Consider the following 12658-nt stretch of genomic DNA (forward strand, 5'->3'; position numbering starts at 1 on the left):
TATAAGCCTGATAAAACAACCTAGATTTTCCATCGACAAAAGTGCAATGTGCAATGGCAACAACACTTACAATTTAGTGTTGTTAATTAAGATAATAGCACTAGGTACAAACGACAATTTGTGTCGCTTTGTCTTCACTGCAGTCATTTTATAACGACGACCTGATGGAAGCAGTTGAAAATCGTTAAAGAGAGGATGATCTGAGCACAACAGGACAGAAGTTGCCTTCCTCAGCACCTGCCTGTTATAAAAGTCCACAAGCTGGACCTGAGACCTCCCTGAAATCTTGCCCGCCACTTTAACCAGATTGTTAAGTCTGGTCTTATTATCCATGGACATACTACTGTACCTATCACCTGTATCCCCTTGTCTAGTTCGCGTCTCTGTGTATCCTTAGTTCCTATATCCCCGTGTTCAGTCAGTGTTTGTGTCTGCCCTGGTCCCACGTCTCTGTTCCCTCTGTAGTGCCTGCATGTGAGTCTGTGTTATGTGTTTCCTGTTTTACTTTGAAGGTCTCTGTCTTATCTCAGTGTGTTCAGTTTACGCTTCCTTTTGTCTCGTCAGTTCTGATTTGCCCCAGCTGTGTTTCCCTCCTGTTATTCATTCCCTGATTGCTCCTTCTGTGTATTTAAGCCCTGTGTTTCTCTGTGTCCGTGTCGCGATCTACCGTTTATTTTGCTGTGTGTTTTGTCAATCCGCCGGTGTTAGTTTATTTTTGACCTTTTTCCAGTTATGTTATGTTTGAGTTCAGCATTAAAGCTGTTTTGGTTTAAGTTTCTCTCTGGAGTCTGCATCTTGGGTCCTATCCCTGTCCGCACACAGCCGTCACCTAACAAATTCGGGTCCTGGCCGACGTTATACAGGCTCACGGCGCTGGGGCTTGAAGGTGGACGCCCGACAGGCCGGCAACAGCGAAGCCAGGTGATTATTCCACATTTGACACACCTTGCGTAAAATTATCGGTGTTTAGGGTGACACTGTTCCAAGAAAACTCGTCCTACGGGGACTGGCAGTTTTAAGACTCGCTTGTAAGACGAAACTGGCAGTGTAATAGACACTCGTTTCGCGGTTAAAAAAAAGCTGGTAGTCTGAATAAGAGACTCGCCTGTAAGACGAAACTGGTAGTGTAATAGACACTCGTTTCGCAGTTAAAAAAGGCTGGAAGTCTAACTTTACTGGAAAGTAAATAAGTGTACGGAACGTGTCAACTAACATAGGATAGAAATTGCGCGCATAAACTGTTTTTACTGTTTTGTTGGTGGAGTAAGTTGATTTAACAGCACATTAAGGTGGCTGAACTACTCCACTGAATTGTTTACCGTTGATAGCTCACGTACTGGCTGAATGAGAAATTAAGTTGTGCGTCATCACGTAAAATCGACAACCGCTTTCAAGAATCGCTTGAAAGTAGAAGCCTGATGTTGATAACTTATCTCATTCTTCGTGCCAGTGACAGCTTCACGGGTCTGTCTGTATATTTAACTCAATAAAATACCTAGTAAAGAAATCTTCTACAAAACGAAACCAAATAGTTTGCAGTCCCTCTGCAGTAACTATTTTAAGAGGAACCTTACAAACAGAACTAAACAATGAAATATAGTTGGCATGACGATCATGCCCAGATTGTATAAAAGGAAATCATTCACATGAAAACCTTTTCTATAAAAAAGAGAGATGCATAAGGTAGATTAAGGCTGTGTCATTGTTCAGCCAAGGAAAGTGTGTGAAAAGGTAAATGTCTCCAGCCTGGGTGAGGGTGGGACTGCAGCCCACCCTAAGCCCTTGATGGATACAAAATAAAATATAGAAATAAAAATAATAATAAACTGCTTGTTTCGGCATGCAACAGAGAGAATGAATGTGACTGAAGGTTGGATCTGAGATGAGGCAAACAGAGGACCAGTCTAAAAAGTAGGCACAAACCTGTTAAGAGAAAAAGCAAATTTGTACAGATTGGATGAATTCTAAATTATCTGTTTGCTGAGTAAGATGATCCTAACTATTAAATTGGCTGAGTAGTAGTATAGTGATTTACACTGATAAAATGTTGTAATATACTGTTGTTATTATATAGTAAGAAAAAGATGATAATATTAATAAAAATATAATAATGACAAGAAGTATCCTAGTAAGTATGATGTGAGATGGATAATTGTTATGAAGTAGTCTGCATCAAGCTTAAGGTTTGCTCAAACTCAGTATAATGACATATGAGATGAAGAAAATAAAGGCAATATCTAAACCAATTAGGTGCATAGAGGCACTTACCCTGCTTGAAAACCTGTCATTTATCCTAGATAAATATTACTGAGATGTAGAGCACATTTATAATGACAACTAATAAGCCAAACCCTGTAGATAATAGCTAAAGCTACAAGATTGAGAAGCTGATTTAAATATGTGGACACTACTAAGCTAATGAGCGAATTAAACATTTTTATTTATTTGTTTTTAGAGCAGAAGCTGCATAGAGGACAGCACAGGGAGCTGTCTATCAATGAATAAGGAAACACACATACACAAATTGTTACATGTGAAATTATTTTTGGAAAAAATCAGAAGTGAGATGGTTTTGAATTAAGAAATCAGTGAAAAGATGCATGAATTAAACCTGATAATAACATACAGAGGCAATGAAGGAAGCAGCTCACACTCACTGAACATTAACATGCATAGGAAAAGTAATGAAGACCTGCTTACACTTATACACATAACATGAGTTGGTATTTCTGACCAGAGAGAGGGAAACGGGTAGTTTAAGTGCTCAGGATAATAATGAAAATGTCTTGTGTTTCTTTAGGAGCAAAACAGACCTGGACCAATTCTCCAGGTGCAGCGGTCGGAAGAAACCTATAGGTTAACATGACTGGACATGTCAAAGCAAGTTTCTGGTTGAATTGTTCACAGCGCCATGTCTCCATAAACCTGACAAGTGGGCCCTAACTTGTGTCTGAGGACAAGGGTTGCTGTTAATAAGGTGGGAACTTAAAGTTTGGGTTAGCAAATTTGGGAAAGAAAACTGACTGCTTAAGCGGAGAATTGTGCAGGAGTCTGAAACACTGCAAAAGCAACATATGCAAATTCACGTACATGATTTACAAATGCCCAGTTTTAGAGCTGTAAACTGTGAGCAATTCAAAGTTTAAAAAAAAAAAAAATATATATATATATATATATATATATATATATATATATATATATATATATATATATATATATATATATATATATATATATATATATATATATATATATATACACACACACACATATGTGTATGAGAGAGAGATAAAAATAAGAAAACTTTAACTTCAAAGTTGAAATATGTAAGATGTGTGAATTCTTTGAAAAACTAGGGGGTATCTAGGAATGCCTCAGGTATAAACGTAATGAACAAAAAAACACAAAGAAGAAGAAGCAAAGAGCAATGGAAACACGGACGTGTATAACCTAGAACGATTACTTCTAGGCTCTGAACACAAACACTCTGTTGTCAGATCTAGCAGATCCAGTTGTAGTAAAAACTACCACAACTTACAGGCCAGTTAAACCACAATATCCCTTAAGCACAGAAGCAAAAACAGGGATCAGGCCAGTAATTGCAGATATGGAAAAACCAGGCATTTTAGTAAATACAACTGAAACAACCTGTAACACTCCGATTTTCCCAGTGAAAAAAGCAAACACGGGGAAATATCGACTAGTACATGACCTTAGAGCAATAAATGACATAACAGAACAAATTCCACCTGTGGTGGCAAATCCACACACAATTTTAAATCAAGTGACACCAAGAGAACAATGGTTCTCAGTTATAGATCTTTCGAACGCGTTTTTCTCTGTGCCATTACATCAAGATTCACAAAAGCTATTTGGATTCACTTTTGACAACCAGAAGTTTACCTATATAGGGTTGCCTCAGGGATTCCAGAAAAGCTCTGAGAAAATCCATGTCATTTTGCACGCTTCCTGCCCCAGGTAAATTCCTGCTATACGTTGATATTTTGATTACAGGCTACACACAGATGGATTGCAAAGCAAACACACACAGTTTTGCAACATCTAGCAGAGCAAGGCCATAAAGTCTCACAGCATAAATTGCAATTGTGGAGCCAAGAAGTAACGTACCTTGGCCACAGACTGACAGGACTAGGCAGACAGCTGTTAGACAGCAGAAAAGTAGCTGTACAAAATGCTCCTAAGCCTGTCACCAAACAACAAATGATGAGTTATTTAGGTCTCTGTAACTTTTGCAGATGTTGGATACCTGAATATGCACTGCTGGCCCAACCTTTGCAAAACCTGATCTATGGCAAACACTTAGCTCTGAAAGATGAAATAGAATGGACACCAGAGGCAGATAAAGCATTTATTGACATAAAACTTGCCCTGCAAACAGGCGCAGTTTTAGCTTTGCCTGACTGTGACAAGCACTCTCCTTCCTGCGGAAGTAGATGGTGCCGAACACAGCTGTATGCAGAAGCTAACTGAAAAAATGAAACCCCGACCAGACATTTTTAGTACACTGCAGCCTACTGTTTTAGAAGCGAAAGCCCTTACTTCCTCTTTTTCAGCACAGAGTACAGAACTAGCGGCTATCATACGTGCATGCTGCGCAATGGTCGAGAAATAGAAATATATAAATATTCACACTGACATTTAATTGGTCCTTCGAGCCGAATCATATCATAGTCGTTTTGTGCACATAGACACAGCGGTTTTGAGCCTCAATTTGGTACTGTATAACGGCCATTAAGCTAACGGCAGGAGCTAGAACTGTGGCTATTATTATCCATTTGGTGAGGAAACATGTTCCGATACATGTATATTAAGCACTTTAGTATTATGGTTTATTATTTAGTCTTCTCTTCCACCACGTCACATTAAGCAGTACAGAATGTGAAACATTTATGTTCATTTTCATTGCAAAGTCAAAATCACACTCGTGATTCTTTCCCCCGTTTTCAGGGGTGACACAACTGATGAAATCAAAAATCTAATTATCAAAAGCATTGTACAATAAACATTGCTTTTTTTTTTTTATTTTCTTGCACTGCCACCACCTGGATTGTAAAAGAACATTACACTATATCTGTTGCAAACTGACAATCATAGCTGGACTGGCCATCGGGCATACCGGGCATTTGCCCGGTGGGCCAATGGTAATCTTTCGTTTTTATGGGCCGATGTTTTTTTGTTGTTGTTTTTTTTTTTTTTTTTTTTTTTCCCGTAAAGGTGAAAACAGTGAAAGATGGTGGATTGGACAGATGCTGGCAAATGTGTTAAAATAACTCACTTGTTTGGTACTGGCTATGGTGGAGCTTTCACAGATTCAGTAAAATTAGCACGTGGTGGAGGCCAGCAGGTGGATGAGGGAAAGGGGAGGCTGAGGAGGAGAGACCCGAGGCGGCCGCCGGTCCGAGTGTCAGGTGAACTGAACTTCAGGTAAGAAGTTATGACCTGCAGTCTATCTGGGTCAGATATGAACCAAGTTTTGGTGTAGTTCATTTTTGTTGTGCTGACTTTTTACAGTCAGTGACAATAACTCGTACTGTGTACTAGCTAGCATGACGGAGTTTCTATACTGCTGGGCAGGGGCTATGATGTTACTGATAGTGAACTTTATTTTATTCATAAGGTTAGTTAGTAGAGTTGCCAACTGTCCCATAAAAAACGTAATCCTCTCGTATTCAGAGTTAATATTACGCGTTTCGTATTGCGCTGAAAACAAAGGCGATTTGTCCCGTACTTCAGCTAGAATGGGAAAAAAAGACACAAAGCTGGAGTTATTCTGTGTCTTTACGCTATCAGCTGCCTCTTCTCTCTTCTCTCCTTTTGCTACTTCAATCACGAAACTTATAAATGATCAGCTGATCGGCATTTCTGCCGCAAGTCCTGTCTGTTGTTTGTTTATTGCCCACTTTGCGCCAGAAAGAGGAAACCAGCGGAGGTCGCATTAAACAACAGCAGCACGTTTAAGCTTGATCAGCTGTTGTTAGAATTTGTTTAATATTACTTTCTAGTATCAGCTGATGTTTGTTGGAGCCACAGCTGTAAAAGCTGTTGGTCATGATATCGGCTTAAATATCCTGGTGAGAGGGAAACATGAAGATGAAACCAGGAGATGTCCTTACTGAATTATCAGAGCTTAACAGGTGATGGAGAAACAGGTTTACCTTTTAGGTGACATGAATGAGTTGAAGTTATGAACTGTTTCTGAGAGACAAATAACAGCAGGATCCTTTTCTAAGTAGCGGACAGCTGGTAACTAGTGATGTGCGATACCACTGATTTCCTTTCCGATCCGATACCAAGTAATATTCAGGGTGGTATCGACGATACTGATCCGATACCGATACTTTATTTTATTTATTGTATCTCAAATTATAGCGTCATAATGATTACAGGGCATCAGATTACTTATTCTTATCACTTAATAATGCAGGGTTCATCATATAGAAATAAAAAAACTAAAGTTGTGCCTATTTGAACACCTTGCCTGCCTGCAGCACTAAAGGACTCCGTGAGAGACGTCTGTCTCGCCCTAGCAGCATCTGCCCCTCTCCTCCTCTTCAGTTCGCCTCAACATACACACCTCATATTCTGCGATATGATTTACTCTGAGGTGTTTGACAAGGTTAGTGATGTTGCCACAACCATACATGCCAACCCTCCCGATTTTTCCGGGAGAATACCGAATTTCAGTGCCCTTCCCGAAAATCTCCCGGAGCCACCATTCTCCTGAATTTCTCCCGATTTTCCACCCGGACAACAAAACTGAAAAACCATATCGCAGAATTCATAGCGGGCCCAGCCAATTCCAGTTTCCTTTTGTTTTTTTGTTTTTTTTGTTTTTTTTGTTTGTTTTTTTGGCCTGTCCCGTTTGGCTCTTTTGCCATCAGAATTGTTGTCTAAAGGCAAAGAAAGATGCCCAACGGATTTACTTTACCAAACTGACCATCCCAGCCTTGCCGTAATGGTCCATTTGATTCACCTTTTATTGTTTATTTTATTTTCACTTACTGAATACGGGACAGACTTGACTGGGGGAAAGAAGGGGAGAAAGAAAGAGGGAAAGAGAAACAGCTGAGAAGAGGGACGGGGGAGAAGGGCAAAAGACAAAAACCAACAGAACGGGCAGAGAAAAAAAAATTCCAGTTTCCAACAATGGTGGCAGCTACTTAGTTTTAATATCACTCTTATTTGTCTTTCTGGGTCGCAAAAAACTTTTAACATATTTTTAGGTGAGAATGTGGCTGTGTAAACTTCAAATATCTGAGCCAACTGACACATTGTTTTCAAACCCCCGCGGTCTTTCGCTACTCGGGTTAAACATGATATATAAGTCACTTTGATAACTTAAAAATGTTATTGTTTGGCTTTTTCAGTGTTTTATTTGTTCGTGAGTAAATCGGTTTGGCTGAGATTAAAGTTATTAGATTAGATTAAACTTTATTAATCCCTCAGGAGGGTTCCTCCGGGGTTTTCACACAGCTGAATAAACGTCAAACAGAAGTGTGAGACGGTCGAGAGTTTACGTCAGCGCCCGGTTGTATTCACCCTCCACCGAGGGAGCTCGTGACGTACAACCCGGCTTTCTTTAGACCGCGAAGGCCAGGTCTTCAGGTGGACCCATATGGAAAAGATATGTATAAATCTTATAAAGTTTGTATCTGTCTTGTGTGAAACTTGTATGAAAAGCATATAAGTGTGAAAACAGATATAAGATCCCTTAAAAAATTATATAATGAAACTTGTATGTTTTGGATACTTACTAAAACAATGTATGAAAGTAATGTGAAAGTGGCCACTTTCATGAGTAAATCATGTAAGCCTTATTTGATTTACTCATGAAAGTGGCCACTTTCATGAGTAATCACATATAAGTTTTTACTATTTCTTTTCCGTATGGGGAAGCAGCCTCTGAATTTGGACACCCGTTTCCGGGCCGGCCAATAATAACAGTGATTTAACGTATTTTATCCGATAAATAAACCCTGTAAAATGTATTTATCACCCCCCCAACAGACCTTTTGAATGTCTCCCTAGTAGGCTACGGCCACAACACCTCACTCTTGGAGCACTTTTTTGCCACATGTATCTCAAACCACGTCTCAGCTGTTTGTGGAGGTAAATTACTTCCGCACAATTACGCTCAGCCATTGTTGTGAGTGCTCACGCCAAGGCGCTGCGAGACATTTATACAGCCGTATTTCGCACATGACTATGAAAGGCGGAAGAGGAAGTAGTTCCTTTGAATGTAGACAATCCGAATGTTATAGTTTCTTTCCACTGTGTTCCTGATAATGATAAACTACAAATTTACTCTAAATTACTAAAATATCGATATTTTAATGTGAGAATCGATTCTAGAACATAAATGATTGGTATCGGAGGAATCGATATTTCAGGATTGATCCGCACATCACTACTGCTAACTGTGCAGGGGCGGGTGAAGCAAAGTTTTGGCAGGGGGCAGGTAAGGCATTAACAGGAATAGGAGGGCACAAAAAATACGTTTCTTTCTTATTCTATTTTAAAATGTCTAGCTTTTAACAAATAATTATTCGAATCTTACAACCAAAGTTTTCATCTGATGTCACATGTATAGAAATCCATTATTGTACATAGTAATTTTTTTCAGGGTCCCAACATAATTTCTTCAGAAGTAAGTACTGTATATCATCGGTGTTGGTCAAGTTACTTGAAAAAAGTAATCAGTAACTAATTACTGATTACTTCATCAAAAAGGTAATCCGGTTACTTTACTGATTACTTATTTTCAAAAGTAATTAGTTACTTTTTAAAAACATGATTTACAACCTGAATAGGTGATAAAGCGATAGATCTTTCAGCCCAATTCTACTTTTTCTGTTTTTTTTGTTTTTTTTTTTGTTTTTTTTTCCTTGGAAGTGACATCAGAAACAGCAGCATGTGACATCACGTGATGGCGGAGCTTCAGTTCATCCTTTGTCATCCTTTTTTTTTTTTTTTTTTTTTTTAATAGGACAGGGGGAAAGAATGAAAGAAAGAGGGGGAGAGGAAGAAAGAAAACCAAAGGGGAGAAGAGATGGTGAGAAGGGGGGGAAGAGAGAAAAAAAACAAACAAACAAAAAACAAAAAAAACAAAAACAAAAAAAAAAACTCCTGGGTCACCTGTATGGAGAGAAAGAAAAACAGGGGAGACAGCAAACAACAAAGAGCAACATAATAATAATAATTAAAAAAAAGCACCATCACAATAAACTAGCTAGTCTTAGATATCAATAGTTACTAAATAATAAACGATATTGTGCAGCACGCAAGATAGACAGCGCACAGTGTGCTTTGAGGCAGCAGCCAAGAAAGCTGTAGTCCGCATCTGTGAATACCCATGTGTACACCTGTGTGCATACCTGTGTGGATCAGCATGCTTGCATTCCAAAGGTTTCTCCATGTAACGATCTGCTAGAGAGTGTGGGGAGCCACAGCCCTGTCCTCTATGGTATGAAGCAGGTATGGAGGAGATCAAAACTCCAGACATCCAGAGGCCCCCAGAACACAAGAGACCAAGGAAGACCCACAGAGGGGCAGCCGCGCCACTGTCCCAGTAAGAGCTAAGGAGAGTCCCAGATGAGAGCTCATTCAGCAGCCGCGGAGCAGAAGCCAGGGGGAGTTGCAGTGACGCGCCCGTGAGCTCCGCCGGCAGCCAGCTGTGCCTGAGTGACCGAGCCCCAGGCCGAGAGGCCGGGGGCACCCCACCTCCAAAGTGGCCCGAGCGAGCCCCAATAAGCGGCCGCCAAGGAGTGAGCCGGTGTGTACCCGGACGCCCACCCCCAGATACAAAGAACCACCAACGCACCGATACTTGAGGGAGTCCGCCACCGGCAGGGGAAGTGGTGGTGGGTGGAGATAGGCCTCCAAACCTTGGAGGGCCCGAGATGTCCCCAGAGAGGTGGCGTCTGATACCCAACCTGACATATAGACACAGACATACAGGCACACACAGACACAAACATCCATTCCCACCCTCATGCTCTCATATGTACTTCACACTCAACCGACGTGGAGACAGACATAAAGGGACGCTGTATACACGATCACACTCCCCAAGCGTACTCTACTAACCGGGTCTAGGTACCCTTGCCCCTGGAGGGGGGAACTGCACCCAGACCCAGGTGGTGTTACCCTTTTCCCTGCGGTGGGGAGAGGCAGACCGCCCCGACTCCGCAGCAGCAGGGAGGCCCCAGACCGCAGTCGGACGGCCCACTCCTCCTAGCCCCCCAATTCTACTTTTTCTGCATAATCCATCATACATAATGTAATCAAATGGAAAAGTCTTTTTAAAACTTGTTTTGTTAGTTTTAATCTTTTAACTTTATGCATCAAGTAAAAATTTAATTATATGCCCCATTCTCTGACTTGAAGAAATTAGTTTAACATTTAAACCTATTTTCTGCACATTCCAGCACATAAAATAAAATATTTTTTGTGTTTACACTCACTCTTTCAAATAGATGCAAGTAAAACACAGCAGAAAATAAATAAAGTCAAAGACTAGCGGTCCTGTTGCTCTATTTTCACCTGTAAAGCAGGAGTGGCGTAGGCGGAGGTTTACCCTGGTGCAGGTGTGCCGGAGCGGTCAGTGGAAGAATCCGCAAGTTTCTCTGTGAGTTTCCCATTATGTCGTAGCGCACTCGGTGCTTGTGTAACCCACATAAAAATAAAAAGAACTGCATTTATAACTAAATTGGAATCTTAAATTCCAACCGGAGTGTGTCCGTGAAGGCATCGCGACGCGTTGTGACGCACGCCACGCCGCGAGTCTGCACATGCCTGTTGTGACCAATCACATTCGCAAGGCACCGATATATGCCTTCCGGGTTGTCGCCTCGAAACGACGCGGGGGAGAGGCGTTAGCGGATGGAAGCAACAGGTACGTGGGGCGAGCGCTTTTCGCTGTTTACTATCTTGACTTGTTTTTGAATTAATTGTGGATTGCGTTCAACAGTATTTTGATACCGCCGCGGGTAGATGCGTGGGGCTCGTATGTGACATCGCACGTAGTGAATGGTGAGTTGAGTCTGAATGTTTGTTTGTATTTGTAACCTGTATCAGTATGCCAGTGCTATTAGCTGATGGGATAGCTAAGGCTGAGGCTTACTGCATTACTACTACTCTCACTTTACGTGGCTGTAGTTTTGTTATTTGAGATTGTCATTTATTTTAATTCATTACAATGGTTGGATATGTATTTGTTGTATTTTCTCATGAACTTTATTGTGTACACTGGAACTAAAGCTAGCTGGGGAAATTTAGATGAATTTTGCTAATAGTGGTCCTGTGATTATAGTGCAGGCTAGTGGTGCCCTGGAGAGACCACAGCGACACCACTACTTTGGATGGCGAGCTAGGCCCAACGAGCCAGAACCCCAGCTACAACTTCCTGCGGTCTGGTAGGAGGCTGCTGCGGCCTACACTCTCCCCCCTGGTTTTCAGTCCCCCAAATCTCACTTTCGAGATCTCAGTCTTGGAATCTCAGTTCTGATCATCACACTTCCAATTTCAACCTGTTACAGACTGTCATACGCGTTGTACTTATATCAATCATGAAATAGCAACTTTATGGACATTGTCTGTCGGGGGTTGGAGGAGGTTGCTGCACCGCTGTGCAGCGGATATTTTACAAGCTTGAATTATGTTTTATCTTTTCCCTGTCTGCAGAATTTGTAAATATTGGTATTTGGTAATTTCACTTTATTTTCACTATAAATAATAACTGTAATCACAATATCTGTGGTTGTATGTTTATTGTACTTCACTCACCTCCTAGAGCCGAATCTGATATCTTCTGAATTAGCCCAACTACTCTTAACCAACTTAAATTATTTTAGCTTATGTACTTGCTACACTTGCTTGGAAGTTTAGGGGTTTTTTTTCGCTGTAAAAAGAAGTTTTCTTCCCACGCCTGAGCCAAGGTGTGAAACTGGGTGTGGGTCCCAATCAGCCACCCACGCCCAGTTTCACACCTTGGCTCAGGCGATTAGAGGATCATCAGGGGGTCCTTTTGTCCCTCTGTGGGGGGTTACTCCCACTAGGTTTATATCTGGGACTCTCCACCATTTGACCTTAGAACTGAAGAAGCTTCTCGGATGAGAGGTGAAACGTCTTCAAGCAACTTAAAGAAGTCCAGACGCTTTTCTTTGCAAGCTCCTTTGACTACGATGACCTGGATGACTGAGAACCTTCACAGACATATTGTCAGATGAGATTAAATGTAACAGCCAGTGGCACATTAAACCTTAAAATGGTGAGCAGTGTTTTGCTTTTATTCTGGGGATTTGTGTGACAAAACTATGCATGAATTGCTTCAAGGTAAATTTCTCTCATTTAGTAGGTTTTCTAATTGGCAGTGACATGTATATAAACCTTGACGTATACAAATGTACTGTTAATGATGAATCAGTTCATACTATGGAAGAAATATAGTATCATCATAATTCAACTATTTTTAGATATTGAATTTATAACACAGAATTTTTATCCTCCAAATTTCCTTGCAAAAATATTCACCTGCAAAAATTCACCTGCAAAAATTCACCTGCAAAAAATTCACCATTAAATATTCACCTGCAAAAATTCACCTGCAAAAAATTCACCATCACATATTCACCTGCAA

At 40.8% G+C, this 12658-nt stretch overlaps 1 long non-coding RNA gene across 1 annotated transcript; it reads left to right on the forward strand.

Annotated features, from left to right (window-relative positions):
- The first annotated feature begins 10870 nt into the window (after positions 1-10870).
- LOC308392771 lies at positions 10871-11462 on the forward strand. Its single transcript, XR_013970866.1, has 3 exons — positions 10871-10915; positions 10991-11052; positions 11333-11462. It is a non-coding gene; the product is annotated as an uncharacterized lncRNA (long non-coding RNA).
- Positions 11463-12658: the final 1196 nt, after the last annotated feature.

This window comes from Rhamphochromis sp. 'chilingali', assembly GCF_963969265.1.
Source record: "Rhamphochromis sp. 'chilingali' genome assembly, chromosome: 1".
NCBI lineage: Eukaryota > Metazoa > Chordata > Actinopteri > Cichliformes > Cichlidae > Rhamphochromis > Rhamphochromis sp. 'chilingali'.